Genomic DNA, 24416 nt, shown 5'->3' on the forward strand with positions numbered 1-24416 from the left:
GGAATATTTCCAATGTTTTACTTTTTTGGTACAACATGTAAAGGTAGCTACTGAGCATAGTTTCAGAAATATTGCCCCACGTGCAGCCAAAATCCAGGAGACTTTGTTGTCAGACTTTGACAAGCAGGGTCCCTGCATGCGCCTCCCTCTCCTCTTCCGCACACACGGTTCCCATTCTCAAGGGTATGGTCTCAATCTGCAAAATGAGGCTGCAACAATGGAGAAAGGATAAGGAAATAAGAAAACCTCAAACTATAAATTAACCTCAACATAGTTCTCTGTGTTTTGCCTATGTTCAGCACACTACTCCCAGAAGGTATAAACCTGCTTGTCTCTCTGGTCCTACGAATGAGTTGACTCAGAGTGTTCCCAAGGAATAAAGGTACTTCCCCTCCAGTACTGGATCCATGGCATAGGCTAGAAGGATTCTTATAGAACTATCATTATACAAAGACTTTAGAGTTTTGTAGTACTAGTTATAAACATATTCACCTACATTATGGTTTAAATAGGCTTTGGAGGGCTGTTCTTATTCTTACAGAATCTAATTCTTACAGAAGTCTGATTCTTACAGAAAACCCGTTCTTATAGAACAATGTTTTTATGGAAAATGACATCCCAAGTTCCAATGTGTCTATGACTTACCCGTGGATTTTAATTAATTAATTATTTGTTTTTTAAATATTTTATTTATTTATTTATGAGAGACACACAGAGAAAGGCAGAGACATAGGCAGAGGGAGAAGCAGGCACCTTGCAAAGAGCCCAATAGGGGACTAGATTCCCAGACCAGGATCATGCCCTGAGCTGAAGGCAGATGCTCAACCACTGAGCAGCCCAGGCATCCCAATCCATGGATTTTAAAAATATGTTTCAATTGTAAGCTGCGAACTGTCTGCACTCTGTTCCTTTACGATATGAAGTACTTTTCACCACATCAGTTAAAGCAAAAGGCTGATTGTTGGTTCCTGCAACACAGAATGAGTAAGCCAGTCTTTAAAGCAGAATTTCCATCCAGGAGGAATTCGAATAAAACCCAACAAGGAGGAAAAACAGCAAATGAGGGGTACCTCTAACACCACTAGGGAGACTTTGCAGGAATTAGCTGGTGTTGTGTTAGTTTTTATCCCTGAAGAAGCACAGCTAAGCTATTTGAAGCTGCTTTCTCAGAGGGATTATCTCCTTCAATCTGTTTTAATCACAACTAAATGCTTTCAATTGCTATATACTGAGCTAGAATTAGAGAATCAGAATTCCACTAGATCTCTGTGATTTGGTTGAATAAAAAAAACTGCACAGATCCACAGATACATACACATAAATGCATTCTCAAAATTAAATTGTCACCTTCTATTCTTCAGGTAAATCAGGAAATATGAAAAGGTGGTATTTTTAAATGACATAATACATTATATATGCAAAACATTATACATGAAAATGCTTTAGAGTTTAGAGATGATTTTAAGAAATGGTCAAATACATTCTTCAGAAAATGGCTGCATTTGCAGATAATCACTGTTGTTAAAAATAAGTAATCTGAAAAACAGAATGGCAAACAGAGCTATAATTTATAGATATTATTTATTGCTTACTTTGCCCATTACTGATATTCTGTATGAGCCACAAAAATCCTCACACATTTATTTACTACTCTACAAATTTTTAATGTTCTCAAAGAATGTGTTAATTTATGTGCTGTGATGAGAGAACTGGTCACTGACCAATTACATTTATGATTAGAATCATTCCATCAGCTACAAGCTTGCTCCAAAAAAGCTATGAGGTTGATAAAAATCCTGATTTTCTTTCAGTATTTGTCAGACAATACAAATTGTTAATTGCTATTTTCCTTTGATGAAAAATTATTTTCTTGCATTAAAACTAAAAATAAATAAATAAATTGAAGCTCAATGAAAGAATTACACCTATCTAGTATTCAATTCCATGAGAAAAGCAGTATAATCAAGATGAAAGCATGAACCCTGGAACTCAATTGTTTGCATCTGAATCCTGGTTCTACTGCCTTCAAGGAGTACAATCTGTCCTGTCAAATGAAGGTCCAACTAATACTATTTATCTTGTAAGATTGTTGTGACGATTGCATGAGCATGTAGCTTAATAAGTCCAACCACTAAGAGCTGAATAGGTGGTTACAATTCATATTTATGTGACCCACATTTAAAACAAAGGATTATGTGACAATAAGCTAGGTGAATTTGTATTCTCAATTATCACCACCCCCAATTTCAAGACTTTGATGGCTACTTTATGGACATCAATAGGTTCACATTTTGCCCAAGATGTAGAGCTATCAAATAATTTTATGCTGACATCAGTTGCCTCTTGACAGCTCTAAGATATGAAATAACAAGCAGTCAACATCAGTGCTCTTAAATCAAGCCCAAGGGCCCCCATGGCACCAGACAGCGTCAGCTTGTTACTGCTAAGGAAATGTCAGTCCAGTCAAAGTGTGGCGTGGTTGTCAAATTCCTGGTTGTGTCTGCCCTGGTATAACTAACATTCTATAAGGTAACATTCATAAAGATGCTGTAATGTTGCTAAAAACCCTAAAGCAGAATAGCCAAGGTGGCTCTTGGACCTCAAGTGAGTTGTTTGACTTCTTCCATCAGTGGAATTCCTTCCTACAGTAGACAGGTTAATTTTCTCGGCTTATAGGCCCAAGATTTAGGATGAGAGGGTACACTTTCTCCCTGCCAACATTTTAAGAATTTGTATAGATTCAGACATCAGTATATATGTGATTACTGACTGTGGTTTGCAATGCTTAGGAACCACTGATTTACTTCTTAAATGCTTTGGCTTTCAGAATTACTTATGTTGGCCCCTTTATATTGTAACTGCACTTTAATTTCCTTCCACTTGGCACTAACCCGGATATCCTGCTATTATCCATTCTCACCCACAGCATCTTTGTAATGGCAAGCGTCACTTACCTCTAAGGTGACATATTGGTTGAATCCAAGGGTCTTATTAAAGATTTTCTATTTTTATTTAATTTTAAGAATAGTTTCCAGGTAATACATATGCTCATTTAAAAGATCCTTTTTTTTTTTTTTTTTTTGCTATGCCTATAAAGTACGGTGAAATTTTGACTATGTTTCAACTTTCCCATCAACAAGCCTATTTCTAGGCTCAATGCCACAAAAAATAATAGAATGTGTTGGCAGTTCTCAGTCATATTTTGCCAGTAAATATCGCTGCTCATAGATCCAGTTTTTCATTACACTTGGCGAAGACCTTTAGTAGCATTTAAAGGCTTCAATCCCATAGTGCTGTACAATGACCAATCAGAGTTACATCCTTTGAGCCCATGCTAGGAAACTACATTCATCAACATACTGTAGTACCTGGATCTCATCCTTTGCTGACACTTACAGGCAATCCCCTGTGACTTTTATCATGAAGAGTGTGTTGGGGTTAGAACTGGGTTATAGTCTATGATCATTAATCTAAAGTCTCACCATGGACTTTCCTGTGCAGCAAATTGCAAGTCTCCCTCACCTTCTTCATATACCAGTGTCATAGGAAAAACTTACATCTGTGCTATAAATCAATTTGAATATATGGTAACAGAAACAAACATATGGGTTAAATTTCCTTGAAATTACACATGGTTATAAAAATTGACCTAAAAAAAGCACTTGGAAAAACATGTTTGTGATCTGATTGAACAAAAATATTTTAAAATAGCTCAAGCTGCTTGGCAAATCTCAAAAATGCCAAGTGATTTCCAAGTCTACTCACAACATCCTTTGTCTAACACTTGAGTCTTTCAAAGCATGAAAATGTGTATGTGTATGTGTGTATGCATGAGAGAGAGAGAAAGAGAGCGAGAGAATGAAACAATGGGCTTTATAATCATCTTCAGGAGTTTCATCTATAAAAACAAACTGAAGAATTTTTCTAAAAATATTATCAGTATTGCAAATATTTTTCAGCAACAAGTTCAGCTCTACACACAACTAGATTCTAAAGGTAGGTACTTGGTGTGATTAAGTAATGCCAAAATTATTTGATATGAATTTTTTTAATCAAACAGCACATTTTCTACAAAAAACAAAAAACAAAAAACAAAAAACAACAACAACAACAACAACTATCCCTTTCAGTTAATTTGGGGACAAGGCACAAGTTAAAATGCAAACATGTTACTCTATTAGTATAGAGGAGCTCCTCAGATCACATATTTGATCTCATTATATACTTGATATCAGGGGCTTGAGATAACAGTTGTAAAAGACAATTAAGTTTCAACTCAGGAGAGCAGATGAGAAAAGTCAAGAGCATGAGGCATTTCCAAGGAAAGGCTGATATGTCTGGGACATGAAGGCCATAGTCCTGGGCAGCTAGAAATCTTTCGGTAGTGAAAGTGAAGGTAAGCATGGGTGGTGTCCAGTACAGAGAATGTGTTTATGGTTATGGGTGATAAAACTTTATTTGATGCAAGTATTTATGCCTATTTTCATACCTGAAATTATTATATGCATAAATGTGTGTGTATATATATACATATTTTATATATATTTCATATATGTAATATACATTATATGTGTATGTATATATATATGTATTATATATAACATATATATGCATAGCTGCAGGTATAAGGATACTATATGTGTGTGGGTATGTGTATCCTCTCATAATGAAGATCTGAGAGACTATACTATTCCAGCTTGAAAATATCTATAGAATCTGCATAAAATATGGCCAATCAAATCAATTAAGGATATTATTTAAATAGGTATTCATATATCTCCTGACATCATCATTTTTTTACTTACGGTTGCCTCGCTCTTAGTTACCTATTTGCGAAATTTGCTTCTGATCTTATCAGAGTTTTATGTTCCTTCACATCAATGTGCAACTTTGTCACCAAAAACTTTCTTAAGCAGTATGTTAGGTAAACAATACTTGCAATTAGAGTTGATCACTTCCAATTGACTTCAGAATAAAACCAAAGTTTTGATTGTGCTAACTTTTCCATCACCATGACCTCTGTTGAGGCAAATTTCCCAGCAATACTTTCAAATTTAAGTACCCCCTCATCTGTCTAAGTTATAATAAAGCGAGAAGCATAACTCCTGCAAGAAAAACTAGGTTAAGAAATCAAACACAAAATATCATTTTATCAGGTAATACTTGACTACCCGCATTATGAGAAGGAATATAATTTTGTGAGATTGTTCATATTCATGTGTGTGACCTATGGGTCAAAAACCTCATCTTCTCCAATTTGATAATTTATCATGCTTTGAAACCTTTGCTTTAGGAAAATTATTAAGGCATGTGTTCCATTTAGCTCTGTCCAGATTAGTCTTAAATACTTGAAGTCCCATTCTCCCCAATTGCTCGGAATCACTTCCTGAAGCTCTTTCTGCTTTGGTAACACCTGTGCACTATACCTAATCTCTTGATCAATTAACTCACTTTTCTGTGCTCGTTGTTCTTCTTGGCATTCAGGACAGTGGCTACTCTATCCTTAGTGTACTCCTCTAGTCCTTTATAGATATTTCCACCAATCCTGTCCCATTACTTAGTCATCAGTTAGTTCCCTGGCCTCTCATCTGTCTTGCTTTACTCTTTCCACATTGTCTAGGGTTTAGCACATTCTTGGTATTGCTTAAATACTTTCCAACTGGATAAGTGAATGTAAACAAATTCTGATTATAATTACAACTCTGCACTCACTTCAAGTGCCATTTAAATTCCCATGCTTAAATTTAACTAAATTTACCACCTCTCTCTTGAAATTGTTATGGATTCTGAAATATTTCAAATATATAGAGAAACATTGCAAATATATCTACCACACAACTTTACACTTATACTTTTTAATTATCTTAAATCAAAATGTATGCAGGTTTCTCTTCTGGATATCTTGTACATTTAAAGAGGCAATCATACAAAATCTCCTATATCCCATACATGATAAATTCTTTGTTTCAGCCAAGTCTTAATGGAGCGGCAACTGGTACAACACCATCTCCCCAGACAAAAAGCATCAGAATATTCGGTTTTGTTGATTTATTTATCTCTCCATATATTTCTTCATCAATTTCTATAGTAATCACAGTTTCTTCCACATCTCCCAATATCATATTTAATGCTGATCATAAGCATCGAAGCTCTCGATCATTTCTCATTTTCACATAAATTTGTTCATCCAGGCTGAGCCTGATGAGATCTAGGGGCTCTTCTACGGTGTTGGGAGTTTATTGCTGGTCCACGTCGTCTGCCATCTTTCAAACCATTCTTTAATATATTTGATAAATAAATAATACATATCAGATAATGTTTTTAAAAAAGATAATGATAGGAAGTTTTCAAAAATTATTTGGATCATAGTCTATAAGTGAAATAGCACTTTTGACCACTAGAGGGAAGCTACTTTCAAACTCACAAAGAAGAATTATTTCCCCTCCTTGTGATTCAACAAGTCCTCATCCTTGTCTAGTTAGGTGTTTGGTCAACAGACAATTCAGTATCCTTTATTAACAATAAATATGATTACAATGTTTAATCAAATAAGAACCCTATTTTCTAAGAGCTAGAAACAAAGAACCATAAAACTGGCAACTACTATTTGTGTCCCTCTAGAGGCAAAAGGAAATCTATAATTTGCCTTGAGAAAGTGGAAAGAGATCAGAGGCAAAAGGCAGAAGCAGCACCAAAGTGCAATCTTATTCCTTTACCATCTGTCACAATCACTGCCATTCCCCAAAGACCATGTTTAAAAATGAGACAAAAGGGAGCTCCTAAGAACTTGGAAAAGGTAAAGGTTCTGAATCAAACTGAATATTAAAATTCAAAAACACCCATTAGAAACTGCTAGAAATCAAGAAGAAAAATTTCTTCCAGTATAAGCTCCTGGCAAGGAGAAGGGTTGTAAAACAAGCAGGGAAGGAAGAAGAGAATGAGCCCCAAATAAAACCTTTAGAATTATGCATTTCCTAGAGCATGATTGTATGTCTTGAAATTTATTTGCTTAGTGTATTGAATTAAAATGCACAGATAGGCTTTCAAGAATTATTACACTGCTATTATTTGAACAGATGATTTCATATTATATGTAACACATTTCTAACTGTTCAGCTGTTATATCCCAACAAAAATCCCTGTGGCACACAAATGCAGCAAGGCTTAAGTCATGAACTGACCACATTATCTTCCAGGTTCTCAGGTCTCCACCACTTGGGGGCAGACTAAACAGCATCAGGGAAAGGAGGATGAGCAACATTCTCAACAGATTCTAGAAGTGCTTTTTAAAATACAAATGGATGAATGGAAGCCACTTCACTTCCATTTGAATCTATCTCACATATAACTAGAGAATGAAGGCATTGTGACCCTCCCAGAGCATAATATAAATAATTTCATATTGAAATTTTACATTAAAAAAAGCCATGTTCAGTATTGCCACTCACCACCACTGCCAGCCCCAGGCATTAGTGACAGCAGAAAAAGATACTAGAGAGTCTTTCTTTTTTTCTTTTTCTGTTTCCCTACAGTCTTCAGAAGTTTCAGTTAAAGCTGTCTTACCAATAGAAGAGTCTGTTGTAGTACAAACTTCTTAGCCATGGACAGATTTCAAATGGATAAATTTCAATGACCAAACAAAGGATTAGGCTGTATAGATAGTCAATGCTTGTTCTGTCAGTCAGCATGGGCAATTAGGTATCTGTTTGCAACAAGTCTAGGCAGGTCCAAAGACAAATCCTCCTCTTACTTAAATCAGGAGATTTATGTAGGTACCCCTGATCAATGAATGAAGTCATTATAATAAAAATCTATATTCCCAGGCATAGAAGAAATATAAAATATAGAATACAAAAATGTTATTTCTCTGCTCATAATTAGATTAATGTATGAACAAAATGTATCAGAGTTCTGTGGATTCATCTTTTGCTTCCTTCAGATGCAAAGGAAGGATTCTGAACACCTGATATGTGAGTATGTGAGCAATTAAGCTCATAATGGACTTGGCCAATACACATATTGCCAATGAAGTAAGACCAGATTAAAATGAAAAATAGAAACATAATTACTTTCCAGGTATTATAATATAGGACAAGGAGCACAGGCTAATCAAGATAATTGACTTAGTCATGTCTCTAGAAGATGGATCTACAGATATAAATTGAAACATATAGAGATTGATAGAAGATGAATAATAACCACTCTTATCTTAGAGAAGAACCTTAAAGGCACTCTAGTCATTCCGATGACCTAAAAGTACAATAATTGATAAATATTATTACCTTGACATTAATCTCAATAAAACATCATAATATTTAACTTCTTAATCATAAAATGTAGAAAAAACATTCGCTGGTTGGTGACAGCACCCACTACTTACAGAGTGATTACTACAGTCTATGCATTGTGTTTAGTCATTCAACTGCACATGTATTGTCTCATTTAGGACTTGAACTTGTGAAGAAGATGCCATCTTATTTTTTAAAAAACTGAGGTTAGTGATGTTTGCACAAATGGTGGGGACCTGGTGTGAACTTAGGTTAGTTTCACTTTAGAACCTATAATTTCAGTTTACACTGTTTCTTGTTAATTATAACTCTGGTTTGCTGAGATTCCAGCCTAGCGAAATAGCAATATAAGTAAGAGAAATATTATCCTTATTATCCATTATGATAAAAATAGATCTCTTTGGCAGAGACCACCAGTTTTTGGTGTAATACTTTTATTCTCATTTTCTTTTTTTTATTAATAGAACCCTTGTTTTGGAGGCAAGCACAATAAGCAGCGGCAAAACTATACTGCTCAGGCTTCCTTGCAATGTGAGGACTTGTAATAAATTTTGGGTAAAGAATTTTGGCAAAAACACTAACTCCTTTTAAAAGGGGACAGCCTCACTATCAACTTACCCTTTAGCTTTAGCTTTTTGTCATTCTCATTATTCTGTAAATGAGATGCTATACAGACCTTTTCGTAAATCATGTAGACAATTATGAGAGGAAGTCCAAAAAAAAAAAAAAACCTTGCAAACACCTTGGGTGCATTAATCTAAGTTATCCTTATGACATGAACTTTCAGGTATCTTTTACTAGCAGTTGCTAAGTGATAACAGCCTAGTTTTCTTAAATGTAAGGAAGTGGAAGATACTCCAAGTCACTTCTAGCACTCAAATTTTATGATTTTATTAGATCAAGCATCCCAATGATAGAGACAAACAAGTCAACTTCACAGTCATTCACTGTTTAGTCCAACAGTGTAAAATTTGATTAAGTAAGAGCCCAGACTTTTTGGAATTCATCACAGAATGCCATTCACCCTTGGACCTTGTAACGCAAATATGTGAGAGCAGTTTGATCAGATAAAATCAATGTGGTCCGAATAATGAAATTTAATTTCCATTTAAAATGGTGTGCTTGTTTATATACCGTCACACTTACAATACTTCTATTTATGCAGTTATATTAATACTGGTCTGCACACAAAACCTTCATGCAGTTCCAAGTTCATATCATTAGTTTATAAAGACTGATTGGTTCCATCTTACAAAAAAAAGAAACTGAGTATTGGAGAAATGAAGCACTTTATAAGTCACAGTAATGTGTGCTAGTACTCTTTTTCCTATGCCGTATTTTATTATTATTATTATTGTTAATGTTACTATTGTTATTTAGAATGTCCCTGTACTTCCAAAATAATGGTAATGATTTAACTAGGCAGATAAATATAAAATGTCCAAACTGACTGATTTGACAATTGGTGTTAAAAAAAAGAGAAATTATATAAAAAAAAAAAAAGAGAGAGAGAAATTCTACTACTGACATTTAGTCAAAAACGTCAAAAGAAAAGCTTATGTATAATGAAACAATCTGGGACCATATTCCCTACATCAGTGTTATGTGTTGGTGTCACTTTCCAATGAATTGAATAAAACAACTTTGTGATAGCAATTTCTCTGACTGCCCTCCTACCCAACATCGACTGATACATGTTGCTTTGTGCAGTCTCGTTGAAATACATAAAAAAAATAGATGGCATATTTTAGCATTTCCTTGTCAGCCTGTGATGTTATCCACAGTCTGTTCTCTCTCATACTTACAGAATGACATTCAAGACACAGAAACTCCAAGTCTCAGAAAATGGTCAGGAAATATCCCTGAACTCTTTGATAGCAGAATCTCATGAGTAAATCTTAATCCTATTGAATCAATATCATAATTATTGGGCTTAATAACTAATGATGCATTGACTAATGTTTGTTTCGACCTAAGCAAAAATCACCTTAAAACAAAACAAAATAACACCCCCCCACACACACACACACAAACAAGCAAATGAGCAGACACATCAATAATAGATAGAAGAGAATCCTGTAGGAAGAAAATGGGGCCAAGGCAAGATGCAGTTTTTAAAAGGTCAATAAACCAAATATGGAGTCAAATTAGCATCTAGACTAAATAAAGTGGGTAGAAAAGGATCTATACTGGGATTGGAGATCTGTAGTTAATATCTGTATAATCATTATCACAGTATGCCAAATGGTTTTGGTTGTCCCTTCCTTCCAGATACATGACTAAATTGTTTTCTAACTTTGTGGTTTTGTGTGGCTATGTGACTTGTTGCAGTGTATGAGTTGTGAAAGAATATGGCATGTGTTCCTGCAGACTAAAGCATTTATGCTGATGCAACATCCTCTGGAACTCTTCTTTCCCTCTGCCACTGTCACAGAGCGTCAACATTCCTTCACCCTCAACAGTGATAGAAAGTCAAGGACCCAGTCAACTTGCAGTAAGGGAGTGATAAAAACTATTTTTGCCTTAAAATCACAGAAATTTTCAGACTGTTTGTTAGCACAGAACCCCTAACCCATCTTAACTATAAAATAAAAATTGGTACTTGAAATAATGTGTGTACATTTATGCTTTATCTTGTTCTTTTATCTTTCCTTGATGGAGGGTGGAGTAGGTTACACCTTTTTCACGTAAGAGGCATTTTCTTTTATTGAAAACAGCTGCTAGGTTCCAATTAGACATTTTTGAAAATGAAGATAAGCTTCGTACTGTCAGCTGTGAAATTAAGCATGACTCAAAAAGCCATCAGGCAAGACGGATAAAGGCTGTAGATTTATAGATTTGGTGATAATTAAGATTTCTGAATTAAAAAAAAAATGTGTGTTGAATTCTTTCCGTGAGTACCTTACATACTGAATTCTGAAGTGCAGTTTCTATTCAGTCTCATGATAGAAGTATTTCTTCCCCTTGCTCAGGATAAACTATTTTCACTTACTAAAAATACAAACTATGTGCACTTTTCACTTAAGATAAAGTTTAACATAAGAAAACATAGAGTCATCAAACTCTTCAGCTTGTATGAAGAATCTATCTTTTATACTATATGGGCACAGGGCAAAATTGCTGAATTATCTGACTTTTCTAGTCAAACTCATTCAAAACTTAAATGAAATATGGGTTTCTGATATACTGTCTTACTATTTCCATAATGGTTTAAATGTGAACTGAAAGGTAAGATAAAAAAAAAGGACTCATTTATTCTCTCTTGTGTTCTGGATTAGATACAGGAATGTGAGTTTTTCTATTCTGCCAAGGGCACTTATAAACCTGGTTTCACAAAATGTTTTCAGATAATATAGATAAAGTTTACCATTTGCAAACAATACATCGATGATACAAGGCATAATGGGGATCAAAACATCCCTGAAGCCACTAACAGTTTATTTTTTTTAAGTAGGCTCGACACCCAATATGGGCTTGAATTCATGACGCTGAAATCAAGAGTCATCCAGGTGTTCCCAGGTTGTTTTAAAAATCACCTAGGTATGAGGGGAATGGGTAAAGGGAATCAAAATGTACAAACTTCCAGCCATAAAATAAATAAGCCATAGAGATCAAATGTACTACCCGTTGACTATAGTTAATAATACTGTACTCTATGTTTGAAAGTTGCTAAGAAAGTAGATTTTGATAGTCTTCATCACAGGAAAAAAATAAATTGTAATTACATATGGTGACAGATCTTAACTAGACTTACGGTGGTAATCATTTTTCAGTGTATGCAAAATATTGAACCATTATGTTGTACACATGAAATTAAAGTAATGCTATATGTCAGTCATACTTAATAAACTGAAAATAATTAAAAACATAACTTAGGTATGTAATGGCAAAACTACTCAATAAACAAATAATTTCTGTATCTGTTTTTACTCATATAGTATCAAATGTTATAGAAATTATCTGAAAAAATCTGGAGTTTGAATGCCTTTCATACATGTGAATAACTACTAAAGGAGGTGAAATTGTTGAAAACTAAGTTTTCTGAATTGTTTTGAGAGAGGATGATGAGATAGTGAGATAGTTGTTTAGAGAGAACAATTGGTTATGGAAAAGAGTTAGTGATCAAAATTAAAGCTTATTCTCCCAAACGTAGAGCAAAAACCTGGAGAAATCAAGTAGTTTTGTTTTATTCAAGTGAATCCAGTTGAATTCCAATGTCTTGTAGAGAATAATGATGGCTACGATGATGCTGTATAAAGACTATTATTAAATATTGACTTATTTTTTGTTCTTAATCATTGACCCAATGGCCTCAAAATTTTTCAGCAATTATACTCTCATCAAAGATGAGATGACTCAAAAAATTAAAAATATAAATACAGTATGATCTAATAATTCCACTACTCAGTATTTATCCAAATAAAACAAAGACACTAATTCAAAAATATGTGTATCCCTATGTTTGTTGCAGCATTATTTATAATAGCCAAGAAATGGAAACAACTCAAGTATTCATTAATAGATGAATGGATAAAAATATATAGTTCGCACGTGCACACACACAGACACAATACACACTGTAATATTACTTAGCCATATGAAAGGATGAGATCTTACCAACATAGATAGACCTAGAAGGTATTATATTAAGTGAAATAATACAGAGAAAGACAAATATAATATGATTCCATTGATATGTGGGACCTAGGAAACAAAACAAAAGGATAAACAAACAAAAAGTAGAGCCAGACCTATAAATATAGAAAACCAAATGATGGTTATGAGAGGAAAGGGAGATGGGGTGAGAGGATGGGAAAAAAAGGGTGAAGAAGAGTGGGAGATATAGCAGGGTTCCAGTTATGGAATGAATTTGTCATGGGAGCAAAAAGTACAGCATAGAAATATAGTTAATGGTACTACAATAGCATATGGTAACAGATGGTAGTTACACTTGGGGTGAGCATAGCATAATGAATAAGTTATTGAATCACTATGTTATACACCTGAAACTAATATAACATGTGTATCAACTATTCTCAAATTTAAAAAAAAAACTGAAAAAAATCGCTTATCTATGGAATCTGAGAAGTCATATCAAAGACACACTCGATCCAAGCTACTGAAAACACTAGATATCTAGTGTACATACAATCATACAACATTATTGGAAATGCAAGCTGTATATAGTTGTGTGGGCTTTGGCAAAAGCCAGAAAAAAACTACAAAGACTGACTATACAAATTACAGCCTAGTCAGCTGATGAAGAAAAGAAAAAATATTAGAAATGAATACATACATTGGGGTAAATCTTTTATCACCAAAATCGATTTTTTTCATGCATCTTAGATTTTGTTTTGATTCAATAAATTAAATGAGTCAGAAAATGAATTTAAATCTACCCACAAAAATTCATAATAAAATGTATGGTGGCTTACTTCTGCTATGACATTTCAATTCACTCATCAGAAGACATCTGATTACTCAGGAGTGCTTATATTACATTAGCCTCTTTACTCATGACAAAAGGCTGTATCAGGACTAATCCATTATGGGCTTTTAAATTTTTTTTCCACTTAAAGTTCATGACTACTATCCATTTTAAGTTCTATATTTAAATGGTAAGACATTGAATTTGTAAATTTTGTTATATAATATAGGATTGTTCTAAATTCATTTTTATCTATCAGAATATTTAAGAATCGTTCTGATAACAGAGCTTGAGTCTCCATCAAAACAAAATTATATAAATTTTTGCATACCATTTAATTTTGAGACATCTCAAGTGGAAAGAAATGCACAGTTTTTCTGAAGAACACACTAACTCTCTCTGGACTTTTTTCTTTTTTTCTAGCAACAGATTTGACCAGAACAGCAAGATGAATAAACATAGACAAATCTTTTCTTCTCATATATCCTCAATTGTAGGGATTTGATATTCCAAACAGAACTAGAGCCATTGTCTTGCTTTATCTGTTTTAGCATTCTCAGAACACACAAAAAAAGAAGCTCATTTATTCTAAAGGGGTCTCCAAAAATACCTTTCTCAATTTAATTCCTCATAGGTTTTCAACTGGCTGCAATGCTCTATTAGAGATGTAGGAAATATAATTTAATCCAAAACTTTTTCAGAGACTATGAGACTATAAATAGGGACTTAATTTTAATATTTATATTTAGCTTCCTAACAAGACAGTTAATTTTGTCACAAATGGGCTATAGATTTGAGTTTATATGTACTTAAAATCTGGTTTGTGATCCAATAAAAGACATGTAAAATAGGAGAATGTCTTTTCTAAATCATTGAAATCATAGTTCAAGGCCATCTAATTCTGAATGAAGAATCTCTGGATAGAAAATGAACTTGAGGAACACCTGGGTGGCTCAATGGTTGAGCATCTGCCTTTGGCTCAGGGCGTGAGCCCAGAGTCCCGGGATCAAGTCCCACATCGGGTTCCCTGCATGGAGCCTGCTTTTCCTCCCTCTGCCTGTGTCTCTGCCTCTCTATCTGTGTTTCTTATGAATAAATAAATAAAATCTTTGAAAAAAAAAGGGCTGAAACAAGAAAAGACATAATTTAAAAGAAAGAAAAAAAAGAAAATGAACTTGAAGTTTTCAAACCTTTTTATTTTATTTTTCAAACCTTTTTAATACCAGAAAGAATAAATGTCTAACTGCTACTTTTTCCCCCATTTTCATTTACTGTGAAATGTCTATAGAAGGAGAGTTCATATTAAGGGATGAAGGAAATTATTTTCATCATTAAAATCTTCTAAGTTTTACTCTTGTTTTTCAAGTTTTATTGCTTTAAATTTCAGAGTCATCCCCAGAGCAGACACAAATGTGGTTCTTGCTGATACAAATGTTTGATTCTTTCTGGGATTGTCCAAAGGGATGTTTCATCTGGGTCACTGTCTCTAGAGATGAAAAGATTTACATTTTGTCTTTTGCAGACAGGCAATTGCTTTCACTTCTTTGGGAAAGAAACCAAAAATAGTGGTCTGGAGATTAATGTGAGAGCCACACTACTAGGAGTAGAGTTGCCAGATAATAAAATTTAATAAAAATATTTTTATTTGTTAAATCTGTCAATCCTTTTTTATGAGCCTTTCATCATTATCCAGTGGATTCTTCCAGGAGAGTGCCGATGAAAGAATCTTTCCAGAAGCATGAAACACTAGGCACACCAGACACCAATAGAGACTCTACTCCTGCTAGAGCTAATGTTATGTACATTCAAAGTTGCAATCGTTTTGTAGAATAAGATAGTTAAAATGATAAGGTATCCATTGTAATGTTGAGGAGGAGGTAGTAAGGATGCATTATTGAACATTTTTCAAGGATAACTGGAGTGAAAAGTGATACTCTATATTGTCAAATGCAGAGATAATGTCTTTCATATACGATGCCTTTGTTCTTGATGGGAGCAAGACATCAGCATGACAGTTGATTTTCAAGCTAAGCTTTCTAAATAAATGCTGTAATGACTTTGAAAACAAGGTTTCTAGGAGAGCACATTCCTTTAATTCTTGTACTAAACTGTGAGATCTCAATTAAGAATTTTTGTTATGATAGAACCATAGCAGGAAGACAAATTTCTCCCACACACATACAGACATAAACAAGTTTTATGTTAGGTGGTTTATGTGTCCATCTTTTTCAAAGAATGATTTATTTTCAAAACTCAATTTGGCTTTCAGAAAAATAGTTTATTGATCTATTAGTGAACTTATCTCTTAAAATAGTGTCACATTGCATTTTTTAAATGTACGTTTAACAGATGCTAAGATTTTTGTTATGGAAGGAACACACTGCAATTTAATGTGAGATGTAGTTCATCTATTAATAGTTGTACTTTACAATCTTGAATGTATACCTATACTCTGCTTTGCCCAAATAATCGAATGCTTTAAAAAGATGTACATGGCTTATTAATATCTTATTAATCAAGTTGTTTTGCATATGTACCAATAGAGCTCCCAATAAACAAACAAACAGGCAAACGTGGGAGATCTGTGAAAGAAAGCTTTTACTCAATTGGAATAAAATAATATTATGAAATTTATTTAAACAGGTTTCTTTTAAAACCTAATACTTACATAAATATATCACTGGTAACTGAATAAATGAATACATTATTATATTATTACTATTTGAGCAGACTTGGAAACTGAAATAGAAAATACATTTATTTTCATTTAATATTTAAAGTATTTTTCTATTTCTATTGTGACTATGTGAAAGAAGAAGGCAAAATAGTATGCTCTCATTATTTCCTCAACTCAAAGTATTTCCATGTCTTATTGACTTGTTTTTATAGCAAAAAAGAAATTACCTAAAATAGTTATATACAACATAAATTCCTCAACTGTTTTTTTTCCTTAAAAAAGCATAAAGGACACATACACAAACAAACTTTTAAGTAAATATTCAGATTCACTTTCATATAAATATTATAAAACTAATTTCATATATTCCATCCAAAAAACTCGAATAATTTAAATGTTATGGTAGTATTTTTACATGAAAGTCCAGCACTTTTTCAAAATTCAAAGTAGTTTTTTATTTGTTTCCTTTGTGTGTGTGTATGTGGCTTAGTTTGTACTTACGGCAAACAATAATTTTAAAATAGGTGCTGAACTTAGAGCAAAGATGTTATTCTTCAGGCTGAGGATGTTTTTGTTTTGTTTTGACCATAGGCTTTAATTCAATACTGGCAATGCCCACGTGAACAGGGGTGAATTCACAGATTTAAATTTAATGTTTCACAGTTGCAGATAAAGGAAGAAGCCAGCAATATCTCAACACTACAGACTATATTCTTCTCTCCTTTTTACATCCCATCTGAGAACCCCATCCCACAATGTGTCAGCTTATAGTGCTGACGTATTGCTGTGCACGGCACATCCTGGGACTTGGATAAGTAGGCAACCTTCAGTTTTATAGTCTAACACTAAGAAAAAAGCAATCAGGGTGATCCGCTAGGAAATCAAATGAGGCATATGCTACCACAAGGGCAGCTGGAATTTTTTTCTACACCTCTTGTAGGAATGCAGTGTTTAAAAATTCCACAATGACAATTGGATGTTTACTGTATATTTTAACAGCTATGCTCAATGATGATTCATTTTTCAAATGTTGCAAAACAAGGGTCAAAATCTTCATAAAATCAAAGAAAAACAGCCATCTACTTTTATTGAGCAACTTTCCAAATATAACTGCTTAAATTAACTCATTACTAAAGACAACTGATAGAGTACTTATATGAGCAATAAACATTCCCAGGGGAGTCAAAGAGCTGGGAAAGTAGACTCTTTAAAGACCATTTATAACAAAACCCAAAGAGAAATAAATAACTCACTATCAAGAACTGCATCTAATCATTTTAGTGTGAAGTACTGCAGACGTACAGACGCATTTGCCAAAAACTACATTTACCTACATCACCCTCCCTAACTGACACATTACAAATAAATGTACTCCCCTCATAAGAACAATCTTCTAAGCACAATACATAGATGCACATACCAAGTTTATCGCACTGTTATTGGACTAGAAAAGATCAAATTTTCTCATACAAATAAAGTGAAAATGGTTCTTCCAATTTAAGGTCCGTGAAACACTTATTAAAGATAAAAGCAGGTTATTTAGCAATATTGGAATTTGTGAGGTGCACCGTGTGTGCACCAGAATGAAATAGAAATTTCAGTGATGGAAAGTCATCCTCCTTCCCTCTCGATAGTATAATAACCTTTTAAATCATGTTTGACATTTGTAAGTTGAGCGAGCTGGCAGCCCTATAAAGTCTATGTGGTAATATATGTGGTAAACCCTTTCTGGAGCAGTAATCTCATTGCTGTGTCTAACGGCTCTCGCTTCATGTGGCCGACTGGGCCCCAAGAGGCTTATTTGACTCTGCCTTTCTCGAGCCACTGGTTGCTAATGTTCCTTATTATGAGGAAAGCAGAAACGTGCCTTCAGGCAATGGCCACTCTGCTAGAGGTACAACCACCAGCCAACCTTCTGCTGAGCTGTTTTGTCTTAAACGATTAAATATGCACATGCGTTATACAAAGGGGGTTCTTTGTGCTTCAAAAAACAATATGACAGTGATATTTACTCTGCTCCAATTGCTAATCTGACAAGCTCCATCTGGTAAGCAGACCCTTTATCTTCCCATCACCCTAAATCTTTGAAGGAAAGTGGACACTAGTGGCATATGTCCATGGCTGGTCCTTATGCTTAATGAGGTAGAATATTTATAGGTTTTAACTTTAAGGACACCTGTAAGACATGTTATTGGTGTTGAGAAGGAAAGCTTTCCACTAAAGAGAGCTACATGGGTCCATTTTCTATCACTCTACTTTTCATTTAGAAAGGAAACCCAGCAATTAATCTCCTTACAAAGGTGAAGTTGAGATTTAATTCTTCTGAAAACATTCCATGATCTTTGGTGTTCCCAGCAAAATCTTGGCTCATTCCTAGTTCTTGCCCTTATATTTTTATTGCCTTCTCATTTATCTATTGGTCCTACCCAACTGTAAGCATTGTGAAGGCAAGAAATGTAGATTATTTCATACATTTACACAGTAGATGCTTTTTAATATTAGTTGCATGAATAAATGTAGGCATTTCCACTCTGTTATAAACGTGGAATATTTATTTATATTATAGGAACAAAGATGCTGTCAAAATAATCCTTCCAACTTATCCTCAAACCAAGCCTATGGGTTGGTTACTTTTGCCTTCCACAGTTTATCAGAGTTTCCTTTATCTTGTCCTTTGTTACGCATTAGCAACTCACTCATTGAATGTTCATCCTATGTAGCCTATATTCATACGTGAAAAATATTCTGGGAATTCAATTTTTCCAAATTAACATATTACTCTACATACAGTTTAACCTATTGTGCTTTTGGGGAGAGCACATTAAAACAACAATTAACATTTATTTCTTCACCGTTCCTGTGAGTCAGATCAGAAGCAGGTGAGCAGGGTAACTGTGGCTCAGTCTTTCACAAGTTGCGGATAGATTTCAGCCATTGTTGCAGTCATTTTAAGCATTGACTGGGGCTAGCAGATCTGCTTCCAACTCAGGTAGTTAAGCCAGATGGTTGGTGCTGGCTGTGGTTATGGGTTGTCAGTTTCTTTCAGCATAGACCTGTTGTGCTTTGTAGCAATATAGAAAGATTGTGGCATGAAGGCCCTATTGCATGTTCACATCTAGAAACGAATGTGTATTCTGAGAGAATTAATTTCTATCACTAATGTGGTAGCATATTAAGTCTCATGATTTCCAAGTATGGAGGGATTAAAATGAAAGATTATTTGTTCATTTTTATTTCATTTTATTTATGAGAGACATAGAGAGAGAGGCAGAGACATAGGCTAAGGGAGAAGTAGACTCCCTGAGGGGAGCCTGATGCAGGACTCAATCCCAGGACCCTGGGATCACGACCAGGGCCGAAGGCAGACACTCAACCACTGAGTCAGGCATCCCAGTTATTTGTTCATTTTAAGGAGAGAAATATTAGTGCTGTTTTCTTTCAGATGCTGATGAAAAAAATCTGAATAGGAAAGACAAAAGATTCCCTCAGTTAATTTGTATTTTATACATAATCTAAAGCTGACTTTATCCATCCCGATTGGATAATTGGGATGTAATGGCATCTGAGGCTTTGGTTTAGAAGTGGGAAATAAATGATGAAATTTCTTCAGTCATTTTCTGGGTCACTTTCTCAATATATAGGTCATAGCCAGTGGCTATTGTTTCCTTCCAAGTACATATTTCAGCTATATTAATGTATACTTTTATTTGTTATTTAGAGGATATTAAGCATATTTTCCAATAGGTACTTGAAATTATAGTTGACTTTAAACCTTTCAAAATAATAGAGATGGAACATGGTAGAAGACATTTGGAAATCTGGCATTAGATTTGGTGTCCACAATCACCAATACTTTAAGAATTTCTAGCCCAAGAATATACATTAAACATATTAGGAATGTACCCAGGTACACTTATTGGTTCATTGGTTTTATTTGCTTAGCTAGTACAATTCACAATTGTTTAGGAGTGATAGTGCAAAGTGAAGGAAGGTTAGCCTAATACTCATAAATGTGTGAAGAGAAGCAAGGCTTTAGAGTAGTAATAGTTATACCTAAATTAAGTGCTATGAACAAGGCACTCTTCTGAGTAATTCATGTGTGTTAGTTCGTTCTTTACAGTCACCTTCTAGGGTTGGTACTATCTTCAAATTATTAATGAGAAAACTGTGGCTCAGAGAGGTCAAATAATTTGCCTGAAGACACAGAGCTGGTGCGTGCCAAAATTTAGCAGTTTAGCTAGAGTCATGTGTTTAGCGACCACGCCGTGCCTCTGGTAATATCTGAAGTTATGATATTTGACAACTGGTTTCTGAACTACAAGGTTAGTTTCATTTTAGCCACTGTTAGGAGTACAAGGAGGGTTAGAAAGGGAATTTTCCATTTGACTATTTATGACTATTTTGCAAATAATGATACATAAAAACTTATTTTTATTTTTTTCACATGTGGATTTAGATATCCACAATTATACATGTGATAGGAACTCATTAAACATTTGATGAGCAGATAAATTGATAAGTGAATAAATATATGGATTTCTGTATAATATGTATCTATCTCATTCTATCATTATAAAGGCTACATACAAGTATTTAGAAAGAAGCCACTACTGAGGATCATTTCGTAAACTGCATTTTGCTAATGCAATTGGTTATGTTATTAGCCATGATGGAATCTGCTTAACATCTCTCTGAGTTATCATTAATAATTATCCTGACAACAGTATTACTACTACTAATAACAACACACTTGGGACTCCGACTCTCAAAATCTTATGGAAAATATGAATAAAAATATCTTTAGAAAATGTTGTTATCCAGGGCACCTAGGTGGCTCAGTGGTTTAGCATCTGCCTTTGGCTCAGGTCCTGATCCCAGGGTCCTGGGATTGAGTCCTGCATCGGGCTCCCTAAGGGGAGCCTGCTTCTCCCTCTGCCTGTATTTCTGCCTCTCTCTGTGTCTCTCATGAATAAATAAATAAAATCTTTAAAAAAAGAAAATTTCATTATCCTTTTAAATCAGTAACATAGAATTTAAATGTTTAAAATGCATCTATTCTTCCAATGTAGGTTTAAGCCAAGTCCTCAGACACCTCTATTTCAGTCAGATCATTGTCCTTCATCCTCTCCTATAAAGAAGTCCTGGAGATAGCCATTTTCCAAAACGTTGAGGTTCTAATGAGAAAAAGACAACAATAACAACAAACTAGGTGGTGAGAAAGAGAAGGAGCGGAGAAGTAGAAGGTGACATGGTTTATTAAAAAGTAGCGAATACCAGGGGCACCTGGCTAGCTCAGTCCATAGAGTATGTGACTATTGATCTCAGTGTTGTGAGTTTAGGCACCAAATTGGATGCGGAGCCAAAAAAATTTAAAAAATTAAAAAGGGAAAGAATACCACATGGCAAAATGACAAGGTTTAATGTTCTTCCTCTTACCATTTTTTTTTCAGCCTTTACTGTTAGTATCAGTATCTTGTAGAGCATAGCAGACAAAACTAAAAATTCCAAAAACTGATATAAAAATAGCCTCGTTAAAATTAGAAAAAAGAACAGATGGGTTGGGCTTCTACATTTATGCTTCTTACATTGTACTAAATTGAGTTAAAAGGAATAATCATCTCTTGGGGTCCCTGCCTAAAGATCCAGTGACAGCCTGACTCTTAAGCTACTATTGATTATCTTCAATTCTGAGTGGCTGCTCTATAGACTAAATTAACTGTCTAAATAACTCTTTCTTAGAATATATTTTGGAATATGTAAGACAGCTTTGCAAATGATAAAACTCCAGGTAGAGTCAATAGCTTGAACAAGAGCAATACCAAACACGTGATTTCCCTACTGCATTATATATTAAATTCTGTATCAATTTCTTTTTGGCTCCAAATCTATGCTAATCTGCAAAAGTGATTAAAGTTACAGCAGATGCACTGCTACCCATATTGTGTATACACAATATATAACATGTATGGCAGATTTATGTGTTTATGGGTGAAAGAATGCGTTATTTTTCCAAAGTACGAGTGTATGATGAGTGTTATGGAAATATTTGCATTCCATATTTGTTTTCACAACTCTGCCTTTTTCTATGTCACCCAGACTCAAAATCTTTGAAGTAACTTGGAGTCTCCATCTCTCTTCTAGTTCCATCTAATTGGCAGACCTTGCCTGTCATTCCTCTGCTCTTTCATCTGTGTCATAGTCTGTATTCCTACAGCTGCTTCTCTAAATCCCACTCTCAATTAGCCTGAACTAAGATTTTGCAGCCATGACTTAACGTACCTCTAACTTTCATTTTTTGTTCTCTCCATGACTCTTTGGTAAGTTGACTCTTTGGTAAGTCCCTCTCTCTAAAATACATCCTGACACCACCCACGGCACCTCTCTGTATTCCAATGTTCCACCCTCTATTTCAATGTGAATTTAAACAACATTTAGCCCATATTTTAGGTTTGTCTGGATATAATTCTAATTCACTTCCTCCACTTTATTGTCAAAAATGTTTCACATTCAGTGAAACACCACTCATTTTCTTCACACATGCTTCTCTTTTCCTTCTTTCTAAAATGTTTTTTCCTTATTTCTCACCATCTACATCCTACTTATCATTCAAAATCTAGTTTCATATTCAACTTTTTTCTATGAGGTTTCCTTGACTCCCAGAATTCCATTCACCACAAGGGATGAAAAATAACATCTCTTTCTTCTCCAATTTCCTGGCTACTGATCTATTCTAGACATTAGAACATATTTTTCATAATAAGTGTTTTATTGTAATTATGTTCACATTTATCTTATCTTCCATACTAATTATAAGCACCTTAAAAGCATAGTCTATTTTACTCCACAGGACTAAGCATGCTGACATGTACATAGGAGGCATAGATGGATGCATGAATGAATGAATAAATTTGTCCTCAACAGAAAATAATTTGAACTCAAGTCTCCTGAATCCCCATCAGGGCTTTCGGTTCACTCCTCTCCTGATGGTAACTGGCTATTTAGTCAGCGGTGACTGTTATGGCACACCACCTTCAACGCTACACTTCCACAGTATCAAATAACCCTCGTTACAATTTTCCATGACTGATGTAAACCTTTCCCTACTGTAATTCAGTCTCCTTATATTTTCCCCTGGTCTGAAGGCAACATGACAGTGTAGGAAGACAAAAGGCCTGTGAGTTTAGCAGTCTGGATTCTAGGCCCAGCTTTCCCACATTTCTTAGCTTGGCAAATCAGTTAGCCTCAGCTTTCTCGCTTGTTTGGACTGGATGATTTGGGAGTTCCTTCCAACTCTGAAATTCAGTGGAGGTGAAAGGCATAATCTGTTATCTTTGACCTTTAGAAAATCATTTTACATGCCTGAGTTCCTACAAATTATTATTAAATGACTCTGTCTTCCCTGGTGCTACTTCGTATGGTTCTGATACTCATTCTAAGCTCTAACATTCAAACTTTCAATATTGTTCAGTTCATGCTGAGAATTTCCCTACATCTGTGTCACAGCCCTCAGAATTTCCCTGGAATTCTTTGCCCAAAAGGCTTCATTTCCTTATCACTGAATCCTTTGATGGTTTTAATGCCATTCATTATTTGGTTGAGGAGGCTTTGCTGAATAACCCACAAGCTTAATGCCCTGCCTCCTTGGGTAGCCATCCATTGACAGACCATGCATCTGCTGCCTGGTTTTTCAACCTTCTTGGCACTTGTCCAGTGACTCTTCTTACTCTTTCTAACCTTCGTAAGTATGCCTCTTCATGTCAATGTGCCTTCCCTCCCAGACATGGTCTGTTTTTCCTTTCTACCCATGTTCAAGGTCTGTTTCCTTCCTTTTCTATCCTGTACAAACTTCTTTTACTTCTTTTGTTTGCCAATTTCTTTGTCTTCCCTTAAATGCACAGATCCTGAGTGTTCACTGGAGTCTAGAAAAGCAGAAGCATTGATAAAATGGTGTGGACTTGACATAAATGTGGGAAAAAAATCAGAACCAAGTGATATAAGTACAAGTGTTTAAAGTTAGATCCTA

General features: G+C 34.7%; 1 protein-coding gene and 1 pseudogene across 13 annotated transcripts in view; both read right to left on the minus strand.

The window, feature by feature from the left end:
- The window catches only part of ROBO2 (roundabout guidance receptor 2), a 1648622-nt gene that overhangs the window by 313645 nt on the left and 1310561 nt on the right, over nt 1-24416 (minus strand). The gene's annotated exons all lie outside the window — the stretch shown is intronic.
- On the minus strand, nt 5941-6263 carry LOC112661613 (U6 snRNA-associated Sm-like protein LSm3; annotated as a pseudogene).

The sequence above is a fragment of the Canis lupus genome, chromosome 31 (assembly GCF_003254725.2).
Source record: "Canis lupus dingo isolate Sandy chromosome 31, ASM325472v2, whole genome shotgun sequence".
Taxonomy (NCBI): Eukaryota; Metazoa; Chordata; class Mammalia; order Carnivora; family Canidae; genus Canis; species Canis lupus.